The following is an 18,049-nucleotide window of genomic DNA, read 5'->3' as shown; positions in this document are numbered from 1 at the left end:
GAGCTAGTACCTCCCCATATATATGTATGGAATGGAGTTTGCAACTGAAAAGAAACTTGGTGTTCCCAACAAGCTAGGTAAAGGACGGCTTTCACACACACTTATCTCTCAGAACTGAGCAAGTGGAGAGACGTTCGTTCATCTAGCACCAAGGGAACGGGTTGCATGAGACACTTTTTCTCTGCTTTCTCAGTCTGTTTCCTAGTGCCGGTTTCAAGTTCCTGCAGTTTTCACTGTAAAACCGAGTTGGAGCTAGTACCTCCCCATATATAAGTATGGAATGGAGTTTGAAACTGAAAAGAAACTTTGTGTTCCCAACAAGCTAGGTGAAGGACGGCTTTCACACACACATAACTCTCAGAACTGAGCAAGTGGAGAGACGTTCGTTCATCTAGCACCAAGGGAACAGTTTGCAGGAGACACTTTTTCTCTGCTTTCTCAGTCTGTTTCCTAGTGCCGGTTTGAAGTTCCTGCAGTTTTCACTGTCAAACAGAGTTGGAGCTAGTACCTCCCCATATATATGTATGGAATGGAGTTTGCAAATGAAAAGAAACTTTGTGTTCCCAACAAGCTAGGTGAAGGACGGCTTTCACACACCCTTATCTCTCAGAACTGAGCAAGTGGAGAGACGTTCGTTCATCTAGCACCAAGGGAACGGGTTGCAGGAGACACTTGTTCTCTGCTTTCTCAGTCTGTTTCCTAGTGCCGGATTGAAGTTCCTGCAGTTTTCTCTGTCAAACAGAGTTGGAGCTAGTACCTCCCCATATATATGTATGGAATGGAGTTTGCAACTGAAAAGAAACTTTCTATTCCGAACAAGCTAGGTGAAGGACGGCTTTCACACACCCTTATCTCTCAGAACTGAGCAAGTGGAGAGACGTTCGTTCATCTAGCACCAAGGGAACGGATTGCAGGAGACACATTTTCTCTGCTTTCTCAGTCTGTTTCCTAGTGCCGGTTTGAAGTTCCTGAAGTTTTCACTGTAAAACCGAGTTGGAGCTTGTACCTCCCCATATATATGTATGGAATGGAGTTTGCACCTGAAAAGAAACTTTGTATTCCCAACAAGCTAGGTGAAGGACGGCTTTCACACACCCTTATCTCTCAGAACTGAGCAAGTGGAGAGACGTTCGTTCATCTAGCACCAAGGGAACGGATTGCAGGAGACACTTTTTCTCTGCTTTCTCAGTCTGTTTCCTAGTGCCGGTTTGAAGTTCCTGAAGTTTTCACTGTAAAACCGTGTTGGAGCTTGTACCTCCCCATATATATGTATGGAATGGAGTTTGCAACTGAAAAGAAACTTTGTGTTCCCAACAAGCTAGGTGAAGGACGGCTTTCACACACCCTTATCTCTCAGAACTGAGCAAGTGGAGAGACGTTCTTTCATCTAGCACCAAGGGAACGGGTTGCAGGAGACACTTTTTCTCTGCTTTCTCAGTCTGTTTCCTAGTGCCGGTTAGAAGTTCCTGCAGTTTTCACTGTAAAACCGAGTTGGAGCTAGTACCTCCCCATATATATGTATGGAATGGAGTTTGCAACTGGAAAGAAACTTTGTGTTCCCAACAAGCTAGGTGAAGGACGGCTTTCACACACACTTATCTCTCAGAACTGAGCAAGTGGAGAGCCGTTCGTTCATCTAGCACCAAGGGAACGGGTTGCAGGAGACACTTTTTCTCTGCTTTCTCAGTCTGTTTCCTAGTGCCGGTTAGAAGTTCCTGCAGTTTTCACTGTCAAACCGTGTTGGAGCTAGTACCTCCCCATATATATGTATGGAATGGAGTTTGCAACTGAAAAGAAACTTTGTGTTCCCAACAAGCTAGGTGAAGGACGGCTTTCACACACACTTATCTCTCAGAACTGAGCAAGTGGAGAGACGTTCGTTCATCTAGCACCAAGGGAACAGGTTGCAGGAGACACTTTTTCTCTGCTTCTCAGTATGTTTCCTAGTGCCGGTTTCAAGTTCCTGCGGTTTTCACTGTAAAACCGAGTTGGAGCTAGCACCTCCCCATATATAAGTATGGAATGGAGTTTGCAACTGAAAAGAAACTTTGTGTTCCCAACAAGCTAGGTGAAGGACGGTTTCACACTCACTTATCTCTCAGAACTGAGCAAGTTGAGAGACGTTCGTTCATCTAGCACCAAGGGAACGGGTTGCAGGAGACACTTTTTCTCTGCTTTCTCAGTCTGTTTCCTAGTGCCGGTTAGAAGTTCCTGCAGTTTTCACTGTAAAACCGAGTTGGAGCTAGTACCTCCCCATATATATGTATGGAATGGAGTTTGCAACTGGAAAGAAACTTTGTGTTCCCAACAAGCTAGGTGAAGGACGGCTTTCACACACACTTATCTCTCAGAACTGAGCAAGTTGAGAGACGTTCGTTCATCTAGCACCAAGGGAACGGGTTGCAGGAGACACTTTTGCTCTGCTTTCTCAGTCTGTTTCCTAGTGCCGGTTAGAAGTTCCTGCAGTTTTCACTGTAAAACCGAGTTGGAGCTAGTACCTCCCCATATATATGTATGGAATGGAGTTTGCAACTGGAAAGAAACTTTGTGTTCCCAACAAGCTAGGTGAAGGACGGCTTTCACACACACTTATCTCTCAGAACTGAGCAAGTGGAGAGACGTTCGTTCATTTAGCACCAAGGGAACGGGTTGCAGGAGATACTTTTTCTCTGCTTTCTCAGTCTGTTTCCTAGTGCCGGTTTGAAGTTCCTGCAGTTTTCACTGTAAAACCGAGTTGGAGCTAGTACCTCCCCATATATAAGTATGAAATGGAGTTTGCAACTGAAAAGAAACTTTGTGTTCCCAACAAGCTAGGTGAAGGACGGCTTTCACACTCACTTATCTCTCAGAACTGAGGAAGTGGAGAGACGTTCTTTCATCTAGCACCAAGGGAACGGATTGCAGGAGACACTTTTTCTCTGCTTTCTCAGTCTGTTTCCTAGTGCCGGTTTGAAGTTCCTGCAGTTTTCACTGTCAAACAGAGTTGGAGCTAGTACCTCCCCATATATATGTATGGAATGGAGTTTGCAACTGAAAAGAAACTTTGTGTTCCCAACAAGCTAGGTGAAGGACGGCTTTCACACTCACTTATCTCTCAGAACTGAGCAAGTGGAGAGACTTTCGTTCATCTAGCACCAAGGGAACGGGTTGCAGGAGACACTTTTTCTCTGCTTTCTCAGTCTGTTTCCTAGTGCCGGTTTGAAGTTCCTGCAGTTTTCACTGTCAAACCGTGTTGGAGCTAGTACCTCCCCATATATATGTATGGAATGGAGTTTGCAACTGAAAAGAAACTTTGTGTTCCCAACAAGCTAGGTGAAGGACGGATTTCACACACACTTATCTCTCAGAACTGAGCAAGTGGAGAGACGTTCGTTCATCTAGCACCAAGGGAACGGGTTGCAGGAGATACTTTTTCTCTGCTTTCTCAGTCTGTTTCCTAGTGCCGGTTTGAAGTTCCTGCAGTTTTCACTGTAAAACCGAGTTGGAGCTAGTACCTACCTTATATATGTATGCAATGGAGTTTGCAACTGAAAAGACACTTTGTGTTCCCAACAAGCTAGGTGAAGGACGGCTTTCACACACACTTATCTCTCAGAACTGAGCAAGTGGAGAGACGTTCGTTCATCTAGCACCAAGGGAACGGATTGCAGGAGACAGTTTTTCTCTGCTTTCTCAGTCTGTTTCCTAGTGCCGGTTTGAAGTTCCTGAAGTTTTCACTGTAAAACCGAGTTGGAGCTTGTACCTCCCCATATATATGTATGGAATGGAGTTTGCAACTGAAAAGAAACTTTGTATTCCCAACAAGCAAGGTGAAGGACGGCTTTCACACACCCTTATCTCTCAGAACTGAGCAAGTGGAGAGACGTTCGTTCATCTAGCACCAAGGGAACGGATTGCAGGAGACACTATTTCTCTGCTTTCTCAGTCTGTTTCCTAGTGCCGGTTTGATGTTCCTGAAGTTTTCACTGTAAAACCGAGTTGGAGCTTGTACCTCCCCATATATATGTATGGAATGGAGTTTGCAACTGAAAAAAAACTTTGTGTTCCCAACAAGCTATGTGAAGGACGGCTTTCACACACACTTATCTCTCAGAACTGAGCAAGTGGAGAGACGTTCTTTCATCTAGCACCAAGGGAACGGGTTGCAGGAGACACTTTTTCTCTGCTTTCTCAGTCTGTTTCCTAGTGCCGGTTAGAAGTTCCTGCAGTTTTCACTGTCAAACCGAGTTGGAGCTAGTACCTCCCCATATATATGTATGGAATGGAGTTTGCAACTGAAAAGAAACTTTGTGTTCCCAACAAGCTAGGTGAAGGACGGCTTTCACACACACTTATCTCTCAGAACTGAGCAAGTGGAGAGACGTTCGTTCATCTAGCACCAAGGGAACGGGTTCCAGGAGACACTTTTTCTCTGCTTTCTCAGTCTGTTTCCTAGTCCCGGTTTCAAGTTCCTGCAGTTTTCACTGTAAAACCGAGTTGGAGCTAGTACCTCCCCATATATAAGTATGGAATGGAGTTTGCAACTGAAAAGAAACTTTGTGTTCCCAACAAGCTAGGTGAAGGACGGCTTTCACACACACTTAACTCTCAGAACTGAGCAAGTGGAGAGACGTTCGTTCATCTAGCTCCAAGGGAACCGGTGGCAGGAGACACTTTTTCTCTGCTTTCTCAGTCTGTTTCCTAGTGCCGGTTTGAAGTTCCTGCAGTTTTCACTGTCAAACAGAGTTGGAGCTAGTACCTCCCCATATATATGTATGGAATGGAGTTTGCAACTGAAAAGAAACTTTGTGTTCCCAACAAGCTAGGTGAAGGACGGCTTTCACACACACTTATCTCTCAGAACTGAGCAAGTGGAGAGACGTTCGTTCATCTAGCACCAAGGGAACGGGTTGCAGGAGACACTTTTTCTCTGCTTTCTCAGTCTGTTTCCTAGTGCCGGTTTCAAGTTCCTGCAGTTTTCACTGTAAAACCGAGTTGGAGCTAGTTCCTCCCCATATATAAGTATGGAATGGAGTTTGCAACTGAAAAGAAACTTTGTGTTCCCAACAAGCTAGGTGAAGGACGGCTTTCACACACACTTAACTCTCAGAACTGAGCAAGTGGAGAGACGTTCGTTCATCTAGCACCAAGGGAACAGTTTGCAGGAGACACTTTTTCTCTGCTTTCTCAGTCTGTTTCCTAGTGCCGGTTTGAAGTTCCTGCAGTTTTCACTGTCAAACAGAGTTGGAGCTAGTACCTCCCCATATATATGTATGGAATGGAGTTTGCAACTGAAAAGAAACTTTGTATTCCCAACAAGCTAGGTGAAGGACGGCTTTCACACACCCTTATCTCTCAGAACTGAGCAAGTGGAGAGACGTTCATTCATCTAGCACCAAGGGAACGGTTTGCAGGAGACACTTTTTCTCTGGTTTCTCAGTCTGTTTCCTAGTGCCGGTTTGAAATTCCTGCAGTTTTCACTGTAAAACCGAGTTGGAGCTAGTACCTCCCCATATATATTTATGGAATGGAGTTTGCAACTGAAAAGAAACTTTGTGTTCCCAACAAGCTAGGTGAAGGACGGCTTTCACACACACTTATCTCTCAGAACTGAGCAAGTGGAGAGACGTTCGTTCATCTAGCACCGAGGGAAAGGGTTGCAGGAGACACTTTTTCTCTGGTTTCTCAGTCTGTTTCCTAGTGCCGGTTTGAAGTTCCTGCAGTTTTCACTGTAAAACCGAGTTGGAGCTAGTACCTCCCCATATATATGTATGCAATGGAGTTTGCAACTGAAAAGAAACTTTGTGTTCCCAACAAGCTAGGTGAAGGACGGCTTTCACACACACATATCTCTCAGAACTGAGCAAGTGGAGAGACGTTCGTTCATCTAGCACCAAGGGAACGGGTTGCAGGAGACACTTTTTCTCTGCTTTCTCAGTCTGTTTCCTAGTGCCGGTTTGAAGTTCCTGCAGTTTTCACTGTCAAACCGTGTTGGAGCTAGTACCTCCCCATATATATGTATGGAATGGAGTTTGCAACTGAAAAGAAACTTTGTGTTCCCAACAAGCTAGGTGAAGGACGGCTTTCACACACACTTATCTCTCAGAACTGAGCAAGTGGAGAGACTTTCGTTCATCTAGCACCAAGGGAGCAGGTTGCAGGAGACACTTTTTCTCTGCTTCTCAGTATGTTTCCTAGTGCCGGTTTCAAGTTCCTGCGGTTTTCACTGTAAAACCGAGTTGGAGTTAGTACCTCCCCATATATAAGTATGGAATGGAGTTTGCAACTGAAAAGAAACTTTGTGTTCCCAACAAGCTAGGTGAAGGACGGTTTCACACTCACTTATCTCTCAGAACTGAGCAAGTGGAGAGACGTTCTTTCATCTAGCACCAAGGGAACGGGTTGCAGGAGACACTTTTTCTCTGCTTTCTTAGTCTGTTTCCTAGTGCCGGTTAGAAGTTCCTGCAGTTTTCACTGTCAAATCGAGTTGGAGCTAGTACCTCCCCATATATATGTATGGAATGGAGTTTGCAACTGGAAAGAAACTTTGTGTTCCCAACAAGCTAGGTGAAGGACGGCTTTCACACACACTTATCTCTCAGAACTGAGCAAGTGGAGAGACGTTCGTTCATCTAGCACCAAGGGAACAGGTTGCAGGAGACACTTTTTCTCTGCTTTCTCAGTCTGTTTCCTAGTGCCGGTTTGAAGTTCCTGCAGTTTTCACTGTAAAACCGAGTTGGAGCTAGTACCTCCCCATATATATGTAAGGAATGGAGTTTGCAACTGAAAACAATCTATGTGTTCCCAACAAGCTAGGTGAAGGACTGCTTTCACACACACTTATCTCTCAGAACTGAGCAAGTGGAGAGACGTTCGTTCATCTAGCACCAAGGGAACGGGTTGCAGGAGATACTTTTTCTCTGCTTTCTCAGTCTGTTTCCTAGTGCCGGTTTGAAGTTCCTGCAGTTTTCACTGTAAAACCGAGTTGGAGCTAGTACCTCCCTTATATATGTATGCAATGGAGTTTGCAACTGAAAAGACACTTTGTGTTCCCAACAAGCTAGGTGAAGGACGGCTTTCACACACACTTATCTCTCAGAACTGAGCAAGTGGAGAGACGTTCGTTCATCTAGCACCAAGGGAACGGATTGCAGGAGACACTTTTTCTCTGCTTTCTCAGTCTGTTTCCTAGTGCCGGTTTGAAGTTCCTGAAGTTTTCACTGTAAAACCGAGTTGGAGCTTGTACCTCCCCATATATATGTATGGAATGGAGTTTGCAACTGAAAAGAAACTTTGTATTCCCAACAAGCAAGGTGAAGGACGGCTTTCACACACCCTTATCTCTCAGAACTGAGCAAGTGGAGAGACGTTCGTTCATCTAGCACCAAGGGAACGGATTGCAGGAGACACTTTTTCTCTGCTTTCTCAGTCTGTTTCCTAGTGCCGGTTTGAAGTTCCTGAAGTTTTCACTGTAAAACCGAGTTGGAGCTTGTACCTCCCCATATATATGTATGGAATGGAGTTTGCAACTGAAAAGAAACTTTGTGTTCCCAACAAGCTAGGTGAAGGACGGCTTTCACACACACTTATCTCTCAGAACTGAGGAAGTAGAGACACGTTCGTTCATCTAGCACCAAGGGAACGGGTTGCAGGAGATACTTTTTCTCTGCTTTCTCAGTCTGTTTCCTAGTGCCGGTTTGAAGTTCCTGCAGTTTTCACTGTAAAACCGAGTTGGAGCTAGTACCTCCCCATATATAAGTATGAAATGGAGTTTGCAACTGAAAAGAAACTTTGTGTTCCCAACAAGCTAGGTGAAGGACGGCTTTCACACTCACTTATCTCTCAGAACTGAGGAAGTGGAGAGACGTTCTTTCATCTAGCACCAAGGGAACGGATTGCAGGAGACACTTTTTCTCTGCTTTCTCAGTCTGTTTCCTAGTGCCGGTTTGAAGTTCCTGCAGTTTTCACTGTCAAACAGAGTTGGAGCTAGTACCTCCCCATATATATGTATGGAATGGAGTTTGCAACTGAAAAGAAACTTTGTGTTCCCAACAAGCTAGGTGAAGGACGGCTTTCACACTCACTTATCTCTCAGAACTGAGCAAGTGGAGAGACTTTCGTTCATCTAGCACCAAGGGAACGGGTTGCAGGAGACACTTTTTCTCTGCTTTCTCAGTCTGTTTCCTAGTGCCGGTTTGAAGTTCCTGCAATTTTCACTGAAAAACCGAGTTGGAGCTTCTACCTCCCCATATATATGTATGGAATGGAGTTTGCAACTGAAAAGAAACTTTGTGTTCCCAACAAGCTAGGTGAAGGACGGCTTTCACACACACTTATCTCTCAGAACTGAGCAAGTGGAGAGACGTTCGTTCATCTAGCACCAAGGGAACAGGTTGCAGGAGATACTTTTTCTCTGCTTTCTCAGTCTTTTTCCTAGTGCCGGTTTGAAGTTCCTGCAGTTTTCACTGTAAAACCGAGTTGGAGCTAGTACCTCCCCATATATATGTAAGGAATGGAGTTTGCAACTGAAAACAATCTATGTGTTCCCAACAAGCTAGGTGAAGGGCTGCTTTCACACACACTTATCTCTCAGAACTGAGCAAGTGGAGAGACGTTCGTTCATCTAGCACCAAGGGAACGGGTTGCAGGAGATACTTTTTCTCTGCTTTCTCAGTCTGTTTCCTAGTGCCGGTTTGAAGTTCCTGCAGTTTTCACTGTAAAACCGAGTTGGAGCTAGTACCTACCTTATATATGTATGCAATGGAGTTTGCAACTGAAAAGACACTTTGTGTTCCCAACAAGCTAGGTGAAGGACGGCTTTCACACACACTTATCTCTCAGAACTGAGCAAGTGGAGAGACGTTCGTTCATCTAGCACCAAGGGAACGGATTGCAGGAGACACTTTTTCTCTGCTTTCTCAGTCTGTTTCCTAGTGCCGGTTTGAAGTTCCTGAAGTTTTCACTGTAAAACCGAGTTGGAGCTTGTACCTCCCCATATATATGTATGGAATGGAGTTTGCAACTGAAAAGAAACTTTGTATTCCCAACAAGCAAGGTGAAGGACGGCTTTCACACACCCTTATCTCTCAGAACTGAGCAAGTGGAGAGACGTTCGTTCATCTAGCACCAAGGGAACGGATTGCAGGAGACACTATTTCTCTGCTTTCTCAGTCTGTTTCCTAGTGCCGGTTTGAAGTTCCTGCAGTTTTCACTGTAAAACCGAGTTGGAGCTTGTACCTCCCCATATATATGTATGGAATGGAGTTTGCAACTGAAAAGAAACTTTGTGTTCCCAACAAGCTATGTGAAGGACGGCTTTCACACACACTTATCTCTCAGAACTGAGCAAGTGGAGAGACGTTCTTTCATCTAGCACCAAGGGAACGTGTTGCAGGAGACACTTTTTCTCTGCTTTCTCAGTCTGTTTCCTAGTGCCGGTTAGAAGTTCCTGCAGTTTTCACTGTCAAACCGAGTTGGAGCTAGTACCTCCCCATATATATGTATGGAATGGAGTTTGCAACTGAAAAGAAACTTTGTGTTCCCAACAAGCTAGGTGAAGGACGGCTTTCACACACACTTATCTCTCAGAACTGAGCAAGTGGAGAGACGTTCGTTCATCTAGCACCAAGGGAACGGGTTGCAGGAGACACTTTTTCTCTGCTTTCTCAGTCTGTTTCCTAGTGCCGGTTTCAAGTTCCTGCAGTTTTCACTGTAAAACCGAGTTGGAGCTAGTACCTCCCCATATATAAGTATGGAATGGAGTTTGCAACTGAAAAGAAACTTTGTGTTCCCAACAAGCTAGGTGAAGGACGGCTTTCACACACACTTAACTCTCAGAACTGAGCAAGTGGAGAGACGTTCGTTCATCTAGCACCAAGGGAACCGGTGGCAGGAGACACTTTTTCTCTGCTTTCTCAGTCTGTTTCCTAGTGCCGGTTTGAAGTTCCTGCAGTTTTCACTGTCAAACAGAGTTGGAGCTAGTACCTCCCCATATATATGTATGGAATGGAGTTTGCAACTGAAAAGAAACTTTGTGTTCCCAACAAGCTAGGTGAAGGACGGCTTTCACACACACTTATCTCTCAGAACTGAGCAAGTGGAGAGACGTTCGTTCATCTAGCACCAAGGGAACGGGTTGCAGGAGACACTTTTTCTCTGCTTTCTCAGTCTGTTTCCTAGTGCCGGTTTCAAGTTCCTGCAGTTTTCACTGTAAAACCGAGTTGGAGCTAGTACCTCCCCATATATAAGTATGGAATGGAGTTTGCAACTGAAAAGAAACTTTGTGTTCCCAACAAGCTAGGTGAAGGACGGCTTTCACACACACATAACTCTCAGAACTGAGCAAGTGGAGAGACGTTCGTTCATCTAGCACCAAGGGAACAGTTTGCAGGAGACACTTTTTCTCTGCTTTCTCAGTCTGTTTCCTAGTGCCGGTTTGAAGTTCCTGCAGTTTTCACTGTCAAACAGAGTTGGAGCTAGTACCTCCCCATATATATGTATGGAATGGAGTTTGCAACTGAAAAGAAACTTTGTATTCCCAACAAGCTAGGTGAAGGACGGCTTTCACACACCCTTATCTCTCAGAACTGAGCAAGTGGAGAGACGTTCATTCATCTAGCACCAAGGGAACGGTTTGCAGGAGACACTTTTTCTCTGGTTTCTCAGTCTGTTTCCTAGTGCCGGTTTGAAATTCCTGCAGTTTTCACTGTAAAACCGAGTTGGAGCTAGTACCTCCCCATATATATTTATGGAATGGAGTTTGCAACTGAAAAGAAACTTTGTGTTCCCAACAAGCTAGGTGAAGAACGGCTTTCACACACACTTATCTCTCAGAACTGAGCAAGTGGAGAGACGTTCGTTCATCTAGCACCGAGGGAAAGGGTTGCAGGAGACACTTTTTCTCTGGTTTCTCAGTCTGTTTCCTAGTGCCGGTTTGAAGTTCCTGCAGTTTTCACTGTAAAACCGAGTTGGAGCTAGTACCTCCCCATATATATGTATGCAATGGAGTTTGCAACTGAAAAGAAACTTTGTGTTCCCAACAAGCTAGGTGAAGGACGGCTTTCACACACACATATCTCTCAGAACTGAGCAAGTGGAGAGACGTTGGTTCATCTAGCACCAAGGGAACGGGTTGCAGGAGACACTTTTTCTCTGCTTTCTCAGTCTGTTTCCTAGTGCCGGTTTGAAGTTCCTGCAGTTTTCACTGTCAAACCGTGTTGGAGCTAGTACCTCCCCATATATATGTATGGAATGGAGTTTGCAACTGAAAAGAAACTTTGTGTTCCCAACAAGCTAGGTGAAGGACGGCTTTCACACACACTTATCTCTCAGAACTGAGCAAGTGGAGAGACTTTCGTTCATCTAGCACCAAGGGAGCAGGTTTCAGGAGACACTTTTTCTCTGCTTTCTCAGTATGTTTCCTAGTGCCGGTTTCAAGTTCCTGCGGTTTTCACTGTAAAACCGAGTTGGAGCTAGTACCTCCCCATATATAAGTATGGAATGGAGTTTGCAACTGAAAAGAAACTATGTGTTCCCAACAAGCTAGGTGAAGGACGGTTTCACACTCACTTATCTCTCAGAACTGAGCAAGTGGAGAGACGTTCTTTCATCTAGCACCAAGGGAACGGGTTGCAGGAGACACTTTTTCTCTGCTTTCTTAGTCTGTTTCCTAGTGCCGGTTAGAAGTTCCTGCAGTTTTCACTGTCAAATCGAGTTGGAGCTAGTACCTCCCCATATATATGTATGGAATGGAGTTTGCAACTGGAAAGAAACTTTGTGTTCCCAACAAGCTAGGTGAAGGACGGCTTTCACACACACTTATCTCTCAGAACTGAGCAAGTGGAGAGACGTTCGTTCATCTAGCACCAAGGGAACAGGTTGCAGGAGACACTTTTTCTCTGCTTTCTCAGTCTGTTTCCTAGTGCCAGTTTGAAGTTCCTGCAGTTTTCACTGTAAAACCGAGTTGGAGCTAGTACCTCCCCATATATATGTAAGGAATGGAGTTTGCAACTGAAAACAATCTATGTGTTCCCAACAAGCTAGGTGAAGGACTGCTTTCACACACACTTATCTCTCAGAACTGAGCAAGTGGAGAGACGTTCGTTCATCTAGCACCAAGGGAACGGGTTGCAGGAGATACTTTTTCTCTGCTTTCTCAGTCTGTTTCCTAGTGCCGGTTTGAAGTTCCTGCAGTTTTCACTGTAAAACCGAGTTGGAGCTAGTACCTCCCTTATATATGTATGCAATGGAGTTTGCAACTGAAAAGACACTTTGTGTTCCCAACAAGCTAGGTGAAGGACGGCTTTCACACACACTTATCTCTCAGAACTGAGCAAGTGGAGAGACGTTCGTTCATCTAGCACCAAGGGAACGGATTGCAGGAGACACTTTTTCTCTGCTTTCTCAGTCTGTTTCCTAGTGCCGGTTTGAAGTTCCTGAAGTTTTCACTGTAAAACCGAGTTGGAGCTTGTACCTCCCCATATATATGTATGGAATGGAGTTTGCAACTGAAAAGAAACTTTGTATTCCCAACAAGCAAGGTGAAGGACGGCTTTCACACACCCTTATCTCTCAGAACTGAGCAAGTGGAGAGACGTTCGTTCATCTAGCACCAAGGGAACGGATTGCAGGAGACACTTTTTCTCTGCTTTCTCAGTCTGTTTCCTAGTGCCGGTTTGAAGTTCCTGAAGTTTTCACTGTAAAACCGAGTTGGAGCTAGTACCTCCCCATATATAAGTATGGAATGGAGTTTGCAACTGAAAAGAAACTTTGTGTTCCCAACAAGCTAGGTGAAGGACGGTTTCACACTCACTTATCTCTCAGAACTGAGCAAGTGGAGAGACGTTCGTTCATCTAGCACCAAGGGAACGGGTTGCAGGAGACACTTTTTCTCTGCTTTCTCAGTCTGTTTCCTAGTGCCGGTTACAAGTTCCTGCAGTTTTCACTGTAAAACCGAGTTGGAGCTACTACCTCCCCATATATATGTATGGAATGGAGTTTGCAACTGGAAAGAAACTTTGTGTTCCCAACAAGCTAGGTGAAGGACGGCTTTCACACACACTTATCTCTCAGAACTGAGCAAGTGGGGAGACGTTCGTTCATCTAGCACCAAGGGAACAGGTTGCAGGAGACACTTTTTCTCTGCTTTCTCAGTCTGTTTCCTAGTGCCGGTTTGAAGTTCCTGCAGTTTTCACTGTCAAACAGAGTTGGAGCTAGTACCTCCCCATATATATGTATGAAATGGAGTTTGCAACTGAAAAGAAACTTTGTATTCCCAACAAGCTAGGTGAAGGACGGCTTTCACACACCCTTATCTCTCAGAAGTGAGCAAGTGGAGAGACGTTCGTTCATCTAGCACCAAGGGAACGGGTTGCAGGAGACACTTGTTCTCTGCTTTCTCAGTCTGTTTCCTAGTACCGGTTTGAAGTTCCTGCAATTTTCACTGTCAAACCGTGTTGGAGCTAGTACCTCCCCATATATATGTATGGAATGGAGTTTGCAACTGAAAAGAAACTTTGTGTTCCCAACAAGCTAGGTGAAGGACGGCTTTCACACACACTTATCTCTCAGAACTGAGCAAGTGGAGAGACGTTCGTTCATCTAGCACCAAGGGAACAGGTTGCAGGAGACACTTTTTCTCTGCTTCTCAGTATGTTTCCTAGTGCCGGTTTCAAGTTCCTGCGGTTTTCACTGTAAAACCGAGTTGGAGCTAGTACCTCCCCATATATAAGTATGGAATGGAGTTTGCAACTGAAAAGAAACTTTGTGTTCCCAACAAGCTAGGTGAAGGACGGTTTCACACTCACTTATCTCTCAGAACTGAGCAAGTGGAGAGACGTTCGTTCATCTAGCACCAAGGGAACGGGTTGCAGGAGACACTTTTTCTCTGCTTTCTCAGTCTGTTTCCTAGTGCCGGTTAGAAGTTCCTGCAGTTTTCACTGTAAAACCGAGTTGGAGCTAGTACCTCCCCATATATAGGTATGGAATGGAGTTTGCAACTGGAAAGAAACTTTGTGTTCCCAACAAGCTAGGTGAAGGACGGCTTTCACACACACTTATCTCTCAGAACTGAGCAAGTGGAGAGACGTTCGTTCATCTAGCACGAAGGGAACAGGTTGCAGGAGACACTTTTTCTCTGCTTTCTCAGTCTGTTTCCTAGTGCCGGTTTGAAGTTCCTGCAGTTTTCACTGTAAAACAGATTTGGAGCTAGTACCTCCCCATACATATGTATGGAATGGGGTTTGCAACTGAAAACAATCTATGTGTTCCCAACAAGCTAGGTGAAGGCCTGCTTTCACACACACTTATCCCTCAGAACTGAGCAAGTGGAGAGACGTTCGTTCATCTAGCACCAAGGGAACGGGTTGCAGGAGATACTTTTTCTCTGCTTTCTCATTCTGTTTCCTAGTGCCGGTTTGAAGTTGCTGCAGTTTTCACTGTAAAACCGAGTTGGAGCTTGTACTCCCTTATATAAGTATGGAATGGAGTTTGCAACTGAAAACAATCTATGTGTTCCCAACAAGCTAGGTGAAGGACTGCTTTCACACACACTTATCTCTCAGAACTGAGCAAGTGGAGAGACGTTCGTTCATCTAGCACCAAGGGAACGGGTTGCAGGAGATACTTTTTCTCTGCTTTCTCAGTCTGTTTCCTAGTGCCGGTTTGAAGTTCCTGCAGTTTTCACTGTAAAACCGAGTTGGAGCTAGTACCTACCTTATATATGTATGCAATGGAGTTTGCAACTGAAAAGACACTTTGTGTTCCCAACAAGCTAGGTGAAGGACGGCTTTCACACACACTTATCTCTCAGAACTGAGCAAGTGGAGAGACGTTCGTTCATCTAGCACCAAGGGAACGGATTGCAGGAGACACTTTTTCTCTGCTTTCTCAGTCTGTTTCCTAGTGCCGGTTTGAAGTTCCTGAAGTTTTCACTGTAAAACCGAGTTGGAGCTTGTACCTCCCCATATATATGTATGGAATGGAGTTTGCAACTGAAAAGAAACTTTGTATTCCCAACAAGCAAGGTGAAGGACGGCTTTCACACACCCTTATCTCTCAGAACTGAGCAAGTGGAGAGACGTTCGTTCATCTAGCACCAAGGGAACGGATTGCAGGAGACACTATTTCTCTGCTTTCTCAGTCTGTTTCCTAGTGCCGGTTTGATGTTCCTGAAGTTTTCACTGTAAAACCGAGTTGGAGCTTGTACCTCCCCATATATATGTATGGAATGGAGTTTGCAACTGAAAAGAAACTTTGTGTTCCCAACAAGCTATGTGAAGGACGGCTTTCACACACACTTATCTCTCAGAACTGAGCAAGTGGAGAGACGTTCTTTCATCTAGCACCAAGGGAACGTGTTGCAGGAGACACTTTTTCTCTGCTTTCTCAGTCTGTTTCCTAGTGCCGGTTAGAAGTTCCTGCAGTTTTCACTGTCAAACCGAGTTGGAGCTAGTACCTCCCCATATATATGTATGGAATGGAGTTTGCAACTGAAAAGAAACTTTGTGTTCCCAACAAGCTAGGTGAAGGACGGCTTTCACACACACTTATCTCTCAGAACTGAGCAAGTGGAGAGACGTTCGTTCATCTAGCACCAAGGGAACGGGTTGCAGGAGACACTTTTTCTCTGCTTTCTCAGTCTGTTTCCTAGTGCCGGTTTCAAGTTCCTGCAGTTTTCACTGTCAAACCGAGTTGGAGCTAGTACCTCCCCATATATAGGTATGGAATGGAGTTTGCAACTGGAAAGAAACTTTGTGTTCCCAACAAGCTAGGTGAAGGACGGCTTTCACACACAATTATCTCTCAGAACTGAGCAAGTGGAGAGACGTTCGTTCATCTAGCACGAAGGGAACAGGTTGCAGGAGACACTTTTTCTCTGCTTTCTCAGTCTGTTTCCTAGTGCCGGTTTGAAGTTCCTGCAGTTTTCACTGTAAAACAGAGTTGGAGCTAGTACCTCCCCATATATATGTATGGAATGGGGTTTGCAACTGAAAACAATCTATGTGTTCCCAACAAGCTAGGTGAAGGCCTGCTTTCACACACACTTATCCCTCAGAACTGAGCAAGTGGAGAGACGTTCGTTCATCTAGCACCAAGGGAACGGGTTGCAGGAGATACTTTTTCTCTGCTTTCTCATTCTGTTTCCTAGTGCCGGTTTGAAGTTGCTGCAGTTTTCACTGTAAAACCGAGTTGGAGCTTGTACCTCCCTTATATAAGTATGGAATGGAGTTTGCAACTGAAAACAATCTATGTGTTCCCAACAAGCTAGGTGAAGGACTGCTTTCACACACACTTATCTCTCAGAACTGAGCAAGTGGAGAGACGTTCGTTCATCTAGCACCAAGGGAACGGGTTGCAGGAGATACTTTTTCTCTGCTTTCTCAGTCTGTTTCCTAGTGCCGGTTTGAAGTTCCTGCAGTTTTCACTGTAAAACCGAGTTGGAGCTAGTACCTACCTTATATATGTATGCAATGGAGTTTGCAACTGAAAAGACACTTTGTGTTCCCAACAAGCTAGGTGAAGGACGGCTTTCACACACACTTATCTCTCAGAACTGAGCAAGTGGAGAGACGTTCGTTCATCTAGCACGAAGGGAACAGGTTGCAGGAGACACTTTTTCTCTGCTTTCTCAGTCTGTTTCCTAGTGCCGGTTTGAAGTTCCTGCAGTTTTCACTGTAAAACAGAGTTGGAGCTAGAACCTCCCCATATATATGTATGGAATGGGGTTTGCAACTGAAAACAATCTATGTGTTCCCAACAAGCTAGGTGAAGGCCTGCTTTCACACACACTTATCCCTCAGAACTGAGCAAGTGGAGAGACGTTCGTTCATCTAGCACCAAGGGAACGGGTTGCAGGAGATACTTTTTCTCTGCTTTCTCATTCTGTTTCCTAGTGCCGGTTTGAAGTTGCTGCAGTTTTCACTGTAAAACCGAGTTGGAGCTTGTACCTCCCTTATATAAGTATGGAATGGAGTTTGCAACTGAAAAGACACTTTGTGTTCCCAACAAGCTAGGTGAAGGACGGTTTCACACTCACTTATCTCTCAGAACTGAGCAAGTGGAGAGACGTTCTTTCATCTAGCACCAAGGGAACGGGTTGCAGGAGACACTTTTTCTCTGCTTTCTTAGTCTGTTTCCTAGTGCCGGTTAGAAGTTCCTGCAGTTTTCACTGTCAAATCGAGTTGGAGCTAGTACCTCCCCATATATATGTATGGAATGGAGTTTGCAACTGGAAAGAAACTTTGTGTTCCCAACAAGCTAGGTGAAGGACGGCTTTCACACACACTTATCTCTCAGAACTGAGCAAGTGGAGAGACGTTCGTTCATCTAGCACCAAGGGAACAGGTTGCAGGAGACACTTTTTCTCTGCTTTCTCAGTCTGTTTCCTAGTGCCGGTTTGAAGTTCCTGCAGTTTTCACTGTAAAACCGAGTTGGAGCTAGTACCTCCCCATATATATGTAAGGAATGGAGTTTGCAACTGAAAACAATCTATGTGTTCCCAACAAGCTAGGTGAAGGACTGCTTTCACTCACACTTATCTCTCAGAACTGAGCAAGTGGAGAGACGTTCGTTCATCTAGCACCAAGGGAACGGGTTGCAGGAGATACTTTTTCTCTGCTTTCTCAGTCTGTTTCCTAGTGCCGGTTTGAAGTTCCTGCAGTTTTCACTGTAAAACCGAGTTGGAGCTAGTACCTCCCTTATATATGTATGCAATGGAGTTTGCAACTGAAAAGACACTTTGTGTTCCCAACAAGCTAGGTGAAGGACGGCTTTCACACACACTTATCTCTCAGAACTGAGCAAGTGGAGAGACGTTCGTTCATCTAGCACCAAGGGAACGGATTGCAGGAGACACTTTTTCTCTGCTTTCTCAGTCTGTTTCCTAGTGCCGGTTTGAAGTTCCTGAAGTTTTCACTGTAAAACCGAGTTGGAGCTTGTACCACCCCATATATATGTATGGAATGGAGTTTGCAACTGAAAAGAAACTTTGTATTCCCAACAAGCAAGGTGAAGGACGGCTTTCACACACCCTTATCTCTCAGAACTGAGCAAGTGGAGAGACGTTCGTTCA

This window comes from Camelus bactrianus, chromosome 1, assembly GCF_048773025.1.
Source record: "Camelus bactrianus isolate YW-2024 breed Bactrian camel chromosome 1, ASM4877302v1, whole genome shotgun sequence".
NCBI lineage: Eukaryota > Metazoa > Chordata > Mammalia > Artiodactyla > Camelidae > Camelus > Camelus bactrianus.
Note: the sequence above shows the minus strand (reverse complement) of the source record.